Raw genomic sequence first — 17978 nt, forward strand, 5'->3', positions numbered from 1 at the left:
ATTCGCCAATGATGCGTAACCTATGCATGCATGGTACTACGACCCCAAATTTTAACTATGTCTGCCTAACCTAACCTTCCTGTGAATGGTGCGCAAATGGTGTGTGACCTATGTGTGCATGGTTCTACAACCCCAAGTTTTAACTATGTTTGCCTAACCTAACCTTCCTGTGAATGGTGCGTGACCTATACATGCATGGTTCTACAGCCCCAAATTTTAACTATGTCTGCCTAACCTAACCTTCCTGTGAATGGTGCGTGACCTATACGTCCATAGTTCTACACTTTTGTAGCACGTAACTGGTGAAGAGACATTTTTAATCAAAGGAACTGAATCACAGTTTTCAAACTTACCTCTAATTAATATCCACATTCCACATGCTCTTGTCCTTCCGGGTTCTCACGTTCAATACTTCCATGCGTAGTTATAAATACACGCACGGTTTCTGTACAATTTCAAAGTGTGCCCGCGTGGACACATGTAACCACCCTCCTTCGGCAGAACACCAAATTCCATCTATTTGTTAACCAAACTACGACCATCCTCTTCTACACTCCACTTCTATACCTGTAGCACATTAACTACCTTTTCATTCCTCTCTGCCATTATTCCACGACCAATGCTGTGAACCAAAGAGAATCGCTCTGAACAGCGTCGCAATGCTCTAGACAGCGGAACAGACGTTGATCGTCATTTCTTCACATCATCAAACTTGGTTCCTATGTTTCTTTATGGGGAATCATCGCGATAATTAACAATGTTAACAACTCAATGTGCAATTTAAACATGTTACCTCCAAATATTATGTGCATATACGGGTAATTATCCGATAAGGCCCGAACACCTCTCTCATTTATTTAGTTAATTTTAGCATTGATACTTATCTATTCTGCATTGCGGAAGATTCTTTAAGGTGAAGTTATGCCTTTTTCCATAAAATAGTGTCAACTTTTCATATTACGAGTCATTATTTGTCTTCTTTGTTCTGCTTGGGTAACAGCCAATATGGCGTGCACTCGTCATCGATCATCGCACGTCGTGCTTGTGTTTTGTAGATTTGGAGTGGGTATGCAGTGTTTCAACCTTCTTAACCAAAAAATACCTACTTTCGTGTTCATTATGCCATCACAACCCATTGATGGATAGCCCCATGGACCATTTCTGGCAAGGTTAGGTGACTTTTGACGCTCGCGCCATCTGCATGCACATAATGGAAACAATGGCATAATGTTACGGAAAATGCAAGTTCCTTACATAACAAGTGATTATTTCTTGTTTTGCAGCATTCTATGGTGAAGTTTTCAGTTTCAAAGAAAATACCTCCAAGAACTTCGTCAATGCTACAGAAACTGATTTCGGGAAGTAGTTTCTCCTGTAAATTTGAAGAAATCCGTTTGGGCGATATCGGATATTTACCCAAATATGTAAGTACGACTGTATATTTAGTGAGTATAACAACTAGTAAACTAATCACACAATATCTCTATATTGTAAATTTGGTACCACTTCGATCTCGTGAAGACACATATAACTCATTTATTTCGTCCTTTTTAACATTCCTGCTTACGTATTCTGCATTGCGGAACATTCTTTAGGGTGGAATTATGTTTTTTTCACGAAAATAATAGCGGATAGCCCCAAAACCCATTCATGGATAGCCCCACAAACCATTCACGCATACAAACACCATTCACGCATAGCCCCAAACACCATTCACGCATAGCACCAAAAACCATTCACGGCAAGGTTATGTTAGGTTAGGCAAACATGGTTAAAATTCATTTTTCTACAAACAAATATGAATTCGCGCTAAAAGCGATTACACGATGAAAGAATACATTGACGAACTTCGATAATGCTATAGAAACTGATTTCGGTAAGTAGTTTCTTGTGTAAAAATGAAGAAATCCGTTTTCACTAGGTCGAAGTGTTATCGTAAATTCTTACCAGTGTCTCTTTGAGTGCATTATTTCATCAGTTTCATCTGATCACCATTTACGTAGTCGTGATTAGCCTAATAAGCAATGCAGAACCTTAAACAAAAATGCAAATATATATTATCAGGGTAACAACATATTACTATAGCCGACCTCCGTGGCGGAGTGGTTAGCACAACACGCCATGACGTCAAGTGATTTTGGGTTTTAATCCCGGACTGGGCATAGGTGTTCTTTGTGTCAGTCTCGTCATCAATGTTATTTTCATTCATCCTCATCTTCGCAATTAGACAAAAGGGTAAAATTTTTGTATCCCCAAAACGTATTTCTTCAATTTTACAGGAGAAAGTACTTACCGAAATGGGTTTATTTATTTAGAATTCAAAAGAAAAGTACAAAAAATATTAACCGATAACTGTGTATATATAGGGTAGAAGAATTTTGAAATTAATTGTATTAGGTAAAATAGTTATGATTGTAAAACAATAATGTTAACAACTAAATTTATGTAAGTGGTGTTACGTTTCTAAAATGCTTTTTGGATGTTTTTTTTTTTTTTGTAAGATCTATAGATACTTTATTTGTACATTTCTGACGATTGTAATACATGTGATGTTCTCACATGTTTCTACAATAAAAATTATTATTATTATTATACTTTAGGAAGGTCTTGGAAGTTTGTTTTCACCTCGTTGAAATTTTTTTGCCGGTAAATCATGTAATTTTCGACATTAATGTCACTCCAATGCACGAAAGCTGTTCCCTTGATGTCAGTCTACTACGTGAACCAAATATTTGCGAGCGTTTCATGACGTAACAACCGGTCAGTGTTTCCAAATACGCGGTTTTGTAACTGTGTAACAGTTCTAGAACGTAAATAAACGTGAGTTACTGTTCATCATTTCTGATTACGAACTTGCGACAACATGACGTGCACAGGATCAGTGGCGTGCTCAATGTGAGGTTGATGGGGGCTATAACCCCCCCTTTCGCCCAGTATCTCTAAGGCTATTTATGAATGGTTCGTGGGCTATTTATGTATGGTTCGTGGGGCTATCCGTGAATGGTTCGTGGGGCTATCTGTGAATGGTTCATGGGGCTATCCATGAATGGTTCGTGGGGCTATCCGTGAATGGTTTGTGGGGCTATTTATGAATGGTTCGTGGGGCTATCCGTGAATGGTTCGTGGGCTATTTATGTATGGTTCGTGGGGCTATCCGTGAATGGTTCGTGGGGCTATCTGTGAATGGTTCATGGGGCTATCCGTGAATGGTTTGTGGGGCTATCCGTGAATGGTTTGTGGGGCTATTTATGAATGGTTTGTGGGGCTATCCGTGAATGGTTCGTGGGGCTATCCGTGAATGGTTCGTGGGGCTATCCGTGAATGGTTCATGGGGCTATCCGTGAATCGTTCGTGGGGCTAGCGCCAATGGTTCGTGGGGCTATCCGAGAATGGTGTGGGGCTACGAATATTTTTTTCAAAACCAATTTTTAACTATTGAAACCTTTGCGTGGCCCTACTAACCTATCCACGTGCCAATGGTTTGTGGGGCTAGCGCCAATGGTTCGTGGGGCTATCTTTTTCACTATTGAAACCTTTGCGTGACCCTACTAACCTATCCACACGCCAGTGGTTTGTGGGGCTAGCGCCAATGGTTCGTGGGGCTAGCGCCAATGGTTCGTGGGGCTATATTTTTAACTATTGAAACCTTTGCGTGGCCCTACTAACCTATCCACGTGCCAATGGTTCGTGGGGCTATCTTTTTCACTATTGAAACCTTTGCGTGGCCCTACTAACCTATCCACGCGCCAATGGTTTCAGTTGCTGTTTTATTTCAATCACTTATCGCACAACACTCTTGCTACTTTGCGTTCTGACGTCAGCAGACTGAAGTTTATTTTTAGGCTAAAGGCCTATGTTGTTATCCATATCATTAAAATTTCAGTAACCACCAAACATCTCTAATTCCCTTATTTTCGTATTTTCCACATTCATACTTACGTATTCTCCATACTAGTACCTAGATATTTTGCTATGAAGAAGGTTGCAACACTGCATAACCACTGATCATGGACTACGCTAGTCAAGATTTCTCTGCCATATCGCGTGTAACGCAAGCAAAAGCGAAGAAAATAAAAATACTTCATATTTCGAAAATTGATATTATTTGCCTGCAAAAAACGAAACGCGAAATAGAAGAATCCTTAGGAATGCAGAATATGTAAGTATCAATGTGAAAAATACGAAAATAAGGGAATTAGAGACGTTTGGTAGTTACCGAAATTTTAATGACAAAAGTGGCAGAAAAACGAAGTAAAAATAAATCGAAATCAATCAAGGCACAATATCACTCGACAAGATTGAAAAACGCTCATGATTCACTTCACATATCCGTGTTCTATCACGCAATATATACTATGTAAATTCTTACCCATATTTATATATCTTTTAAAGTTGTTTTCTATATTACTTAATATAGTATAAAAGTGACACCTTGACGTAACTTACCTCATAAGACACAAAATCTGTGATAGAATCGCATCACAGAACCGGCAATGATGATTATGTTACAAATTGTCCCACAAAAAGTAGAAAAATATCAGAAATCTTCATATACAAGACAAAAGTCCATATATATAAGAATTTACTTTTGGTGGTGGAATAAACCTTCTGAACGGACAACAAAGAACTAATACTAATACTCATAGATATACTTCAAGGATATCAATCAACACAGAACGTTAGTTGACTTAATCATGGTTGTATTGTTCCATGTAGAAATTGGGAACGGGAGGATTCTCCGGCGTAGACTACTAACATCCATATTCAAAAATTTTATAAACATGGTCAAGTGGAAGAAAAGGCTCCACAGCCTTAACTTTGCAATGTAAAACAGGACGAAATAAATAAAACAGTGATGTCCCCTAATGACCGTTAGGGATGCCCACAGTGGGATTTATGGCGCAAGCTGCGCCATCGAGATTTTTTGGAGGGGATTTTATTCCCTTCAAATAATCTAAAACACGTATGATCGATCATCTTTGTTATTACAGTCGCGTGGCGTGAGTTTTTAAACAATGTTATCTGCCAAAAGACCATTATGGTTGTTAGACGTTATCATTTCCACACAGGCACGGATCCAAGGGGGACTTAGGAGGCTCGAGCCCTCCCGAAAGTTTTCGGTTTACACCTGATAAAATTATTTTATTTGTTTCTTGTGGTGTGAAATAAAATAATGTGACGATAATTTAAGGAGAGAAATAATTATCGAGGCAAGACGGAGAATGTTCTGTAACCCTGTTATTGATAGTAGCACGTATCCAAGGTGAGGTACAGCTGGCAGCCGACGAGAAGATCGCTGAATGAAGGGAGACGGGGCACAGAGGGAAAGGGAGGGCCAGGTTCATTTGCAGAATTTAGGGGTGGTTGGGGGTGGTCGGGGAGATGGAAGTATTGTTTTCTTCTTGGCGGGTCATTGTCAAGCTGACGAGAAGAGTTCTGGCGAAAGAACACCTCCCCCACGAAAAAGAGTGGAGTCGCCTGGCAGTACGTCACACCTCTTCTGCCAGCGCTCTTCTCGTCGGCTGCCAGCTGTACAGGGGGCTCGACTTAGATTTTTGGCTTCTTGAATAATGTGATAATAATTGAAGGAGAGAAATAATTATCGAGGCAAGACGGAGAATGTTCTCTAACCCTGTTGTTCATAATATTTATAACCCTGTTATTGATAATTGTTAATAACACATATCCAAGGTTGGGATCAGGGCCTCGAGCACCCCCCAGGGAATTTTTCACTTTACACTGGATAAAATTAGGTTTTTGGCTTCTTGAATAAAGTGACGATAATTGAAGCAGATAAATAATTATTGAGGCAAGACAGAGAATGTTCCATAACCTTGTTATTGTTAATAGCAAGTATCCAATGTGGGGATCAGCGGGCTGGAGCCCCCCGGAATTGTTTTCAGTTTATACTATATAAAATTACGTTTTTGTCTTCTTGAATAATGCGACTTTAAGGAGAGAAATAATTACCAAGGCAAGGCGGAGAAAACCCTGTTGTTCATAATATTGCACTTTTGGTGTTGTCACAGCGAACTTGAGCACTACGAAAGACTTGTGAGTATTTGGAGGCGACACAACAAAGGTAGCGCCACAAGTAGGACGATTTGTTGTAATTTTTAATCTCTGGAAAGCACGAGGGGGAACATTCTTGAATAAGAGAAGTCGATTGGTGATCATCAGGTGCGGTTGGCTGTATAGCGCAAATGTGCAGTGAATCCCCCGTAATATACAAAATAAACAATAACTGAGATGTTCATAAGCGTAGAGTGCCAAATTCTCTTAGTGAGAAGGAGAAACCGCGGGCCAGAGCCACTCAGCTCCCCTCTAGTTCCGTTTCGTGCAAAGTCTCCGCTGAACCTCCGCAAGGCAATCCCTACCATGCTAAAAGCATAGGATGGCAAGCAGAAGCTCGATGCGTACATATGGCTAAAATACATGCAGTCTGATACTTCAGGAAGGTCGTCTCGTCAAAACGGACATGCGCAGTTCGTAGGATCACCAGCGTGCTGGAGTGAACCACGCTCTTCTCTTTTCCAGTGTTGCACTGTGTGTTTCAATTTGAATTTATTTGGCATTCTCTTTGTATTATTTATATTTTACAAGACTTACTAGATTAATGAAGAGGGTGTAATATAAATGTAGATGTGACCCCAAACGAAAGCTAGATGTAAAGATGATGGGACAAATAAGATAAATATGATAGAAAACAACTTGCCTACACATTCAGAGTTTTCTTCCTTAAGATGGAAACACTTCAGGTGGAAGGAGCCGAAAAGTCAAAAATAGCGCGAGGGTCAGTGGTCGCTTATCGGACAAGACTTAACAACCTTTTGGTCTTCTTACGTCAGACTAAATGCTTTCGTTGACATGTTAGGCTTTTTAGCATTGCCTCCATACTTGTTAGTTTGTTTTGAAGTGCGTGGCTGGTGATTTAAATATATTTGGCGTGATGATACGTTGAGTGGAGGGAGGTGGATTGTGTACTGGAAGGAGTGTAGTTGTTGCTGTGTGCGAAGTTAACATATTGCATAGAATAGAATCGAATCGCTTTGATTTAGCGATATACTTTCGAATAGTTATATAAGAATTATCTTGTAATTAAGGGGTCTTGGGTTCGGTTACTGATACATACTCATTTTAGCAGGCAGAGATTTGTATTTTTAACTGTAGGTTCAGGATCCAGTTCCAATAATATAGTCTATTTGACAGTGGTGGGACCAGAAAAGAGTTGGCAAGAGTGGAAGAGGCAAAATTGAGGCGAGAATATTTTCTGAATTCTGAGAAACCCCTAAATACAATACCATACGAAAATCTTAAATTAAAATGATCGCCCCCTACACACACACTCCTTGGTGCTGTCACTGTTATCTGAACATAAAGCAAATTAACTTTGTCAGTAATCTACCGGCCAAAATTTGATAATTTTCCCAGTACTATCTCTACGAACCAAAGCGTGTAGTGTCTCAAAAGGTTTAGATAAGTCCACTTTGCATAATTTTGGTGAACCACCAGGAAAATTATGCACAAGCCGCGTCTGGTGATCATCCAGTGTCCATTGGTTGCTTTATAGTATCTAGTGATTCTAAAATGAAAAGGACTAAATACTGTAAAGTAACGAAGTCTACTACTAGTACCAGTTCGGATCAAAAGCTGAAGACATTGACAACAGCGGAACTTCTGAAGCCTCAGTGTAGTCAAAGTGTAGTGCTAGTTCGGGTTGAGGGCTGAAGAGATCGAAGGTCTCTCTCTCTCTCTCTCTCTAATGTGAATATTTCAGCAGTACCGGGTATTGGAGTTGTTTATTAAAAAAGAAATAAGCTGCACAGATCAACTGAAAATCAAAGTTTTGAGTGATAATTTATAAGTTGTGCCCGGACCAAATTTCGTGTATGCAGTCCGAGAATTTCATGGCATAAAAAAATACATTTGTTTAAGCCTACTGAATTTGACACCCTTCGAATGGAAGGGTTTTCACTGTACATTAATTGTTTTGCGATCCAGCTGTATTTGAAAAGACTTTCTTTGTTTCGTACCGATACATGGCAAGACTGCTGTTATGTTACACAATTTTGAACACTTGCGAGTGCTTAGGCCTGAATATGAACAATTTCGTGGGTTTCGGCTTTTTAAAGAATTGCACTCTGCAAACATGGGAGGACAAGAGACACTACGTGGTGTTCAGGCTCAAATCGTAGAGAAATATTCGAGAACTGTCTGCGTTCAGTTCGCAGCCCACACTTTGAATCTCGCATTGTCGAGTGGATTGTCCATCCCGTGGGTGTGTGACAGCTTTGTAAAAACACTCAAAGACACCAAAGATGTTTTGATGCCTAATGAGAAGAAATGGACAAACACACATACTCAGATGGTTCCGGCACACAATGTTAATGCATGGAAACAGAGGAGTCGAGTGGTAAAAATGTGCCAATTTCACGTTCTGATTAAAATGGCAACCTTAAACAGTGGCGACGATTTAGGGGATAGTTGCTCCCCATTTTTTGCCTCCACACTATAGCCTCTACATGATCATTTAGCTGTGAGAAAGGTATGTTCTCGTTGGATCCCACACAATTTGACAAAAACTCAAAAAGATGCTCGCGTCAATTGGTGCAAACAAATGCTCAATAAATACAATCGTGGTGCTTCAAAAGACGTATATAAGATTGTAACAGGTGACGAATCATGGATATATGCATATGAGCCGGAACGTAAACAGCAGTCGACTGTATGGGTGTTTCAAGATGAACCCAATCCAACAAAAGTTTTTCGTGCTCGAAGCACATCGAAACAAATGGTCGCCTGTTTTTTCGGGAAAACTGGTCATGTGGCAACTGTGCCTTTAGAGGAACGTAGAACGGTCAACTCTGAATGGTACACAACAATTTGTTTGCCAGAGGTCTTCGGTCAAATACCGAAAACAAACAAACGCCATCGGATCATTCTTCATCAAGACAATGCCAGCTGTCACACATCTCGTCTAACAACTGACTTTATGAACAGTCAAAAAATCGAATTGATGGGTCATCCGCCGTACAGTCCTGATTTGGCACACAATGACTTCTTCTTGTTCCCGAATGTCAAGAATAAATTGCGTGGACAACGATTTTCGTCGCCGGAAGACGCCGTTGATGCGTTCAAAAACCATATTATGGAGGTGTCTCAAGAAGATTGGAAAAACTGCTTTGACAAATGGTTCGAACGAATGCAAAAGTGTATTGACCATAAAGGAGAATACTTCGAAAAACAATAAAGCAGTTTTCAATGCCAAATTCCTGTTTTTTCATTGTTAGGCTCAAAATATAAATAGCAACCCTCGTAGTAGTAGTTTTTAATAAATGCAAGATTTTTATTTGTTGTTTTTCTGCCACTTTTGGCTAATCATGACAATGCAGATAAGTGATAAAATTGATGAGAGGATACTCACAAAGAATGCCCATGCCCAGGATGGGACTCGAACTTAGGACCCCTTGGCAACATAGTGCAGTGTGTTTTGCAGGGTGTCATTAAAATGGCACACGGGGACCATAGAAATGTTTAGAGGGCATCATTTTGAAATTGTTCATTTTGAATTTTGTCAACTGTTTAATGTATCACAGATAACCAATATCAAAAGGACAAGTGGATAGACTAACCTGTAGATGTCAACCAGGCAGCAAGTTTTGCAAATAAATGACACGTAGGCTCAGAGACAAAATCTGATATAACCAACTCAATTTTAATATGTTGTTTTCATACTGTTCTATCATTGGTTAACTTCCTACTGGGTTACTGAAGGCTTTCCTCACGGTTTTTCAGCACATCATGCGACTATAATTTTTTTACAGAATGTGTGTGTTCCTTGCAACCCTGACATGTACAGATTCACGACAAGTAATGTCACAGATGTGATAAAATGTTGTGTTGGGTTGCCAGCAAACAGGCGGTAAAATGGTTTTTATTTTTAATGTCTGTAGTGCCGAAATGATGCACCGACAGCAAAAATGTTACTGAGAAAAGTTGTTTGTTTCGATGTCCTCTATATATTGGCAGGCCGTTGTTTGGTTGCTCCTGGCCTAGATACCCAAACATCTACACTCCAGTATAGAGACCAAACAGATTGCTTAAGATTACATATCTGGTTTCTGAACCTCACCCAAAAGAAAGCAAATGGAATTGAAATGTACTTTAACAAACACATACACACACATGTATAGGTTGTGCTTAATAGTAAGCATGCATGTGGAGTTGGAAAATTCCACCTTCCCAAATCATACTTAATAAATGACCTACCAGTTGGCATGCACCCGTGTTTGAAATTAGCAGTCACATTTCAGCTTGGTGACTAAACTCTTATTAATTTTGCAAATTTCTTCTAATGTTTCTGATGCAGGATCCTGTAATATTTATTAATGTCACACAATTGGATAATTAGCAATTACTTTTACCTATATTTCAGTGTTTCTTACCATACAAATTATCTAAAACTTGACAAGTCAAAAACGAACACTGTGCAAATACATCACACACTAAAATGTTATTTTGCATGGGATGTCATGCAAAACATCATCTTAGTGTGCAATGTGTTTGTGAAGTGTTAGTTTCTATCTGTCGACGTTTAGACAATCTGCATGGTAATAAGTATGCTTTCTGCCCGTGGTGCGAGAATCTTCTTAAATCAATGCATTTCTGTGGTCAAGGAATTAGTAGTTCACATTGTATTTTGTGTTGCCTCTTCAACTTAATTGTGATGATACAACTGAAAATTAGTCAGAATGGTAAAAGCAGCAGAAATAATGCATTATTCTGGATTTGAATTCGGGACATCTTTCTTCATGGTACACTGGGAATCTAAGGAAACGCCCCCCCTTACGGTTATGCAACCCTGAATTTTATATCATCTAGTTTCGCCAGGAAGAGCAGCTCGCGAGAAGCGTAGTGTTTCCAACTCTTGAATCTAGCCACAGATTCACGCGACCGGGTGGAGATCTTGCTTTCCTCTTGATTTGATTTCAATCGACAACAAGTTTATTTTAAGAATGTCTCTGGTAATAATAACAAGTGTTATTAACATTTATGCTTGAGTTTTTTATTATTCTTTTACCACTTCCGAACGAATATGTGAAGAAAGAAGGTATCACGGATTTCGTTATCGCTCGGATACTTGACACCTCCCATGACAGAGTCCTGCAGATGAAAAGATAGCATTATGACTAATTCTGTTATCTATTAAAAAAAAAAGCCCCTTCCGATAGCCTCAAGTCGCCTTGTAATGAAGCGGTCCTAGATACAATTCCCTCTGGTGGCCCACTGTGCTCGGAACAACCCTTGAAAGGCAAAAGTAAAATGACGTGGAAGTTGTGATTGGTTTTTACATCACTCACTAATGGTTACCCCGAACTCCATTGTTGCAGTTATTCTTTTCGAGATCTTTTTCTCATTGGTCCTGCCACCATAGGTAAGTCCAAAGAGAAGATTCTGACCCCCATAACTACCTACACATTTTTTGTTTTTTTGTTTTGCAATAACGCTTTCGGCAATTTTTCTTCAGAGTTATTCTTTTTGCTTTTAAATGCTTGGCGATATCTGTTTTGGAAAAAGTTGCACGAAGTTTGTTTTAAGTGTAAATGCATCTGAACATACAGTGTGGAGTGGGATTCGAACAACAAATATGAGCTTCCGTCGCGAATCGAACCAGCGCTCCTTTGATTATGTTTTCTTTCCACGTTTATTAAAATTTGCTTCCTTTAGCCTACTTTCGATTGTTGTATATTTCAATTCGTATTAGTTCTTTTTTCAGTTTTTTTTTCATTTGCATTGTTCGAGCCGTGATAACTATCTCTCTTAATCTGGTTATTCAAATACTTTTTATCTTTTTTCCTTTTCTTTTCCCTTCGCACTCATTACAGATTCGGTGTCGCGCTATTCCATATTTTCAGTAATTTAATTCTCCTGTGTATAATTCCTTTGATTATTTTTAATTTGCCCTTAGTCCGAATCAAGAAAATATGTTAGGAAATGTTTTCCGTGTAGATCTTATTGTATGGCGGTGTATAATTGATGCCAGCTTTTTCTTGCGATAAGGGTTTTGAAAGTGCAAGGGTCTCATTCATGGGGGAAGGAGGGGGGCGAAGGGGTGCCAGAAACCTTCCAGACGGAATATGCTTAAAACGAAAAGTAGGTGCACCATTTGACCGTACTCTTCCATCAGCAGGCGGGGTGCTGAGAAGGCTACCTGCAAGCGAGGGGGAGGGTGTGGCGAGCAACACTGCCACAGCGAGTCGCTGTAAATGATTTCATCGTCTGTGCTGGGTGAAACCGGTTCTTGGTGCTCCTATATTTTTCCGATACATTTCTGCCAGCCTTTTTAGCGAAGCAAGGTCATATGTTCCAGATTCGAACTCTGGTCAGGCATGAATGTATCACTGAGTTTGTCCCGTCACAATTTTATAAATATTATCGCGATTAACTCAAGAGGAAGAAGAGTGATGTAAAATAACCGAAATAGAAATTCATGCATTCGTGACTGGTGCTAGTGTAACGACGAAGTTAACTCTTTATAAATGATTAAATATGTAGCCCTTGCGCTCAAATACACTTATACCTTGAAAAAAAAAATCCCACTCATTGCTGATCTCTTACTACATTTGGAATACAGCCAAGAGCAATGTAAAGCAATGCAATTACATTGTGAATGTTTCACATCCTATAGTCTTTCTTTTTCTCATAGCGGGGGCGGGGGTCATTCATTTCAAATATCTAGGAAAGGATTTAGCAGCAATCCGTGATATACTTAAATATCATAAAATGCTGCGTAGCCAGGGTTCTTGGATCCTAGCCTCTGATAATTATGAGTTTTTCTTTTTCGTTGTTTCTTCAATCTTCATCAATTTCCCTGGAGCATCATTCATCCTCTGTCGCCATTGGCTATATGTAAAGGTTGACATAAAATGAGTAAAAGTCGAAAAGAAAACACAAGGATCTGCTTTTCTCATAGCTCGCCAAACATGCACATTTCCGTATTTTATGCTTTCAGCGCTATCATTATTCTTGGCAGGCAATGGAATTGAAGCAACTGTCACAACTAACGTAAACTACATGTCACTCAGGCATGACAATTCTCTCTTGTATTAGCACGTGGTAGCGCAATAACTATCTTCTGGCCTCCTAGATTTAAATCCGAACTTTTTATTCCAGTTGAGTGATTGACTCACAATTTTGCCATTGAAGGTTTGGGTTGTATTTGGGTTATACGTATTGTGTTTTTGGTGCACTAGGAAAAAGCAATCCCAAAGGTTCTCACTGAACAGAAAATTATGTGGTTTCCCTCTCTCTCTTCCAACTCCGTCCCTATCTCTCACCCCACGTCCCTACTATTTAGGTAAACTGTTGTTAGAAACATATTTTCCGAAGAATATCCACATTGAAAATAATATTCCCCAATTGTTTTGATAGGGCATTTCTATTGCTCCGAACGAATTATCTCAGTAAGAGGACTAGAGGCTCCCCGATGGCGCAGTCGTAGTCTCGTCACCTTTTAATCAAGGGGTCCCGGGTTCGATACCCGGTGGAGGAACATAGTGGTTCGGAACCCACTATAAACTGTAGGTCCAGTCCCAATTAGCCTTTCTGTGCACAAAGTGAACTTAAAAAACAACAATTCAATTCAATTCAATTGAATCATCTTATCAATATTTTTAAATCTGCATGCACCTGCTTAATTTAATAGATTATACATTTATATTCATTGCAGGCAGAAATGTGAGAGAAAACGATGCATTTTTTTCAGGGGATGTATGAGTCAATAATAATGTATATTTTACGGTTTATACTCTATTATAGTGCATTGATTCAATAGTATCCTTATTTTCTAAAGCAAGCGCGAGTTTCTTTGCACACACCACGCAGGCCCTGCTTGATGTAAATCTCCCATGCAGTAACGTCACAGTTGCCTTTGGCACCACGCTTTGGCTTTAATTCGAGCCCCGGTGGGTGCTTCGTTCGAGATCCTGCAGCAGTTTTACTCGTATCTATGAATGAGCATGTCACTTGCAACGGAACCTATAAAATGAAACTTTCTGCATCGGAATGGGCGTGAAACTCTACATGCACCAATGATAAGGTGTGGACGATTCATGCGTCAGGCGTTGGATTCGGTGTTACGAGGAAGAAGGTGACCAAGGAATGAAGTCAAGACCCAACGAAGGCTGGCCGAGGAAGACAACCAGGAAAGAAGATGCAGGCATCATTGAGATGAGCGAGGGCAATCCCTTCATGGCTGCAACGAAGATTCGCCAAGAGTTGAAACTGGAGTGCCATGCTGCAACAGGTCGACACCGTCGAGCGGCAAAGAATGAAGCAATGATGCATTTCCATCACGAAGCACAGATCAGTTTTGCTTTACAATATTTACCAGCTTCTGAAGAAATTTGGCAGAACGTAATTTTGAGCGACGAGAAAGTACTTTCGTCTGACGAAAATGGTCAGGTTTATGTTTGTAGGCGCAAGAACGTTCGCTACGGCTACGAGAACATTTCTACCCATCCTAGGAGCGGCAGGATATCCGTGGCGGTGTGGGGATGGATTGGTGGAAGTGTGTTCGAGAATAAATTCACAGTAATACGTCGCAGTGCTGGAAAACCACATGCTCCCCAGCGTGCGAGAGAGACACCCTGAAGATGAGATTCCTCACGTGACTTTCGATCAAGACAACAGCAGCGTCCATACATCGATAGCGACCACCACCTGGTTTAATCAGCAGCCAGGAATTTCAAGAGTAGATTGGCCAGCGAAGTCTTTCAATCAAAAACATTTTTTGCGTTGATGGTGAGAGAGTGGGGACCTAGACAGCTGAGAACAAAGAAAGCTCTACTGGCTCACGTGTTTGATGTCTGGAAGAGTTTAAGAAGACCAAACATCTGCTCGTGGAATCCTTGCCTCGTCGACTAGATGCAGTGCTTGAATCCAACGGCAGGTGGACACAGTATTGAAACCCAGCACGGTTTAACTGGTCCTTTTCTACATTCCAGAACAGAACTAATTACACATATCTCCGTATGCAACTTAACTTTCCAATTCTTTCTTATTGATACCTTGGGGTGCTCATGGTTACTTTTTCGCACACCTGAACCATTATATTATATTCTATAATATTAATATTCACATTAGTGAACAGATTTGATTCACATGAAATTCAAATGCACAGCACACATGCATCCATTCCTAACATTTAACTGTTAGTTACATTACACCTGTCACCTTGTCACAGTTCTAAATCAGGGGTGGGGCATTATGGCGCAGACTGTGATGGAAATTTGACTGAGTAAACAGGGCCCCAAGTTGAATTACGTCATCAATTAGTCATTGCTGTTATACAAATAGTAATTTGTAGATTGTAAGGGGAATTGTTATGAGTAATAAATAATTTTGGAGTGGGGGGGCCTTAGATTGATAGGGAAATTATGGTGGGCGATTAATGAAGTTAGTGGGATTTTCAGGTAGCGGGATTGATAATTATTTTGGGGGGCAGGGAACCCCAAGTCTTGTGTATTACTATTACGTCTTAGATTGCTTATTTGGAGAGAGCAATATCAACAGGAAGTTTAAAATTGGCATGGAAATTTTGTTGGGAAGTTTGAGTATTAAATTTGAGGTGGAGGGGAGGGGAATGAAGTTTTGATAAAGTGTTATGTCTTAGATTGTGAAGGGATTTCTGACGATTAAGAAATTGACAAAGATCCGGGCGGGACTCGGTGTCTGGATCGTTAGTCCACCACTAACAGCGCTTGGCCACAGAGCCGGTTCTCTTTGGTGGCCAAGCGCGTTAAGTGGTCAGTTTCCGATCCCAAGAAATTTCCGCATTCGAGCCACGGCTTCAGTATTGGTATCAATTTAATCTAATCGTCACTCATCCTCATTAGCCGAAAGTGGCAGAAGAGCGACTTATAACAACAAAAGATACAAAAACAACTTTAACACTCTAGTAATTTCTGATCAATAGATGGGTATTAGCTTTGATTGTTGACTCTTTAAGTGCCTCCCCGATGGCGCAGTGGTAGCGTCGTCGCCTTGTAATCAAGGGGGTCCGGGTTCGATTCCTGGTGGAGGCACATAGTGGTTCGGATTTCACTTTAAACTGTCCTGTATTATATTGATACAATATCTTCAGGAAAATAAAGCGTAAAATTGAATTCTGCCTGTGAGTCCATGATATTGTTTATGTTTGAAGGTAATATATTAAACATGACTATCAGCATAACCGAACACACATAATCAGATGATTTATTAGTGTTACCAGGCTAAAGGTGGGGAGTGCAGCCTCTTGCCTCTTTCATTACGGAATTCCACATGTAAAAATTGATCAGCTCTTATTGCGAGTAACCATTATAGGTTTAGACCAAATTCTGGCGTTTATATTTCAATTCACTTCCTCAACAAATCCTTTCTCGATTGACTAGATTTTAAGCGGAGCGTCGTCATTCAGTTGTCTGTGAGTTATCTTTTTGCAGAAGCAACAGCAGCTCGCTCGCACCCACGGTGCCCCGCCCACTTGACGAGGCGCGTTGTCAGTGAAGTGTAGAACAGTGACAGTGTGGACTCTCTATTTGATCTTTGTATTCTCTTTTGCCTGCCACTACACACACATTTCAGACAATTCTTCCCATACAACAAATGGAAAAGCAATCAGGCAACTGTTAAATGGCTCTTTTCTAGATTTTGTATTAACACTTTCCATGGTCAAGATATGTTAACTTGGGCCTCCCCAATGACGCAGTGGTAGCGTCGATGCCTTGTGATCAAGGGGTCCCGGGTTCGATACCCGGTGGAGGGACATAGTGGTTCGGATCCCACTTTAAACTGTAGGCCCAGTCCCGATTAGCCTTATTGTGCATAAAGTGGACTTAAAACACCAAATCAATCCAATATGTTAACTTGGTTCTGTTTCGTATTCCCACAATTTGGGTATTTTAACATTTTAATTTTCATCCGTTTCATGTTTGTATGAAAGAATATGGTGGGAAAATACACTACTTGAGACAATATCACTAATAATAATTGGCCGCCACTGTGCCCGAGCGTGGTAAGCTGTCGGCTTTTGATCTCGCTGCCAAAATTCCCGGGTTCGAGTCCCGGCCTGGGTATGATTGTTTATGAGTGTTCCTTCATGAATTTTATCATACACTAATCCTCATCGTTGCGATTAGTCAAAAGTAAAGTAAAAAAAGAAAGATAATAATAATAGTAATAATAATATGGATCTAGCCCCCCATGGTTTCTTTATGACTGTCCTTTTATCAATTTCATCGAGTCATCATTCATCCTCATTGTTGCGATTAGCCGATAAATCTTAGAGAAGCTGCAAAAAATAAGATGTAAAATAATAACAGAATTTTCTCCGCAGAAGGAAAAATAATTACTCCAGAAAACATGCAATACAGGAAAAGAGTGTCCTGTAATGTGAATTTGTAAACCAAATGTAACTCACGAATGAAGAAGTTCACGTGAAGGTTTCATCTTCTACGAAGCAATACAGGCTTGGATGGCGCAGTGGTAGCGTCGTCGCCTTGTAATCAAGGGGTTCCGGTGGAGGCACAAAGGGGTTCGGATCCCACTTTAAACTGTAGGTCCAGTCCCGATTAGTCATACCGTGGATTGTGGACTTAAAACACCAAATCAACAACCAACCAACCAATACAGGGTTGGAAACACTGCAGTTATAGGTTTGGAAACACTGCTCCTCTCGGGAACTACTCTACGAGGCGAAACTAGATATAAAATTCCGGGTTGCATAACCGTCAGGGAGGGCGTTTCTTTCGAATTCCTGTGTACCAATCCACATCAATAATGCCAAAACTTGATGTGTGAATGTGTAGATTTTTGAAAAGTTATGTTGAGCAATGTCACTGCATTTCTTGATATTGAAATATGTTTTTGGTTTGGTGCCTAAATATTATGCAATAGTTACCAAATGACCCGTAAAAGTTGAAGTTCAGTTTTGAACT

General features: G+C 40.1%; 1 protein-coding gene across 3 annotated transcripts in view; it reads right to left on the minus strand.

Annotated features, from left to right (window-relative positions):
* Positions 1-4602, minus strand: part of LOC145992079 (tRNA (uracil-5-)-methyltransferase homolog A-like) — a 40331-nt gene extending 35729 nt beyond the window's left edge. Inside the window, exon 1 of one of the 3 annotated variants that reach the window (XM_083128294.1) lies at positions 4447-4602. The gene's annotated coding sequence lies outside the window, so the exon portion shown is untranslated. Of the gene's footprint in view, positions 1-353; positions 373-3939; positions 3959-4446 lie in introns of those variants that run through there. The other 2 variants (XM_083128296.1, XM_083128295.1) reach the window with 2 other exon arrangements.
* Positions 4603-17978: the final 13376 nt, after the last annotated feature.

The sequence above is a fragment of the Lepisma saccharinum genome, chromosome 9, assembly GCF_977018435.1.
Source record: "Lepisma saccharinum chromosome 9, izLepSacc3.1, whole genome shotgun sequence".
NCBI lineage: Eukaryota > Metazoa > Arthropoda > Insecta > Zygentoma > Lepismatidae > Lepisma > Lepisma saccharinum.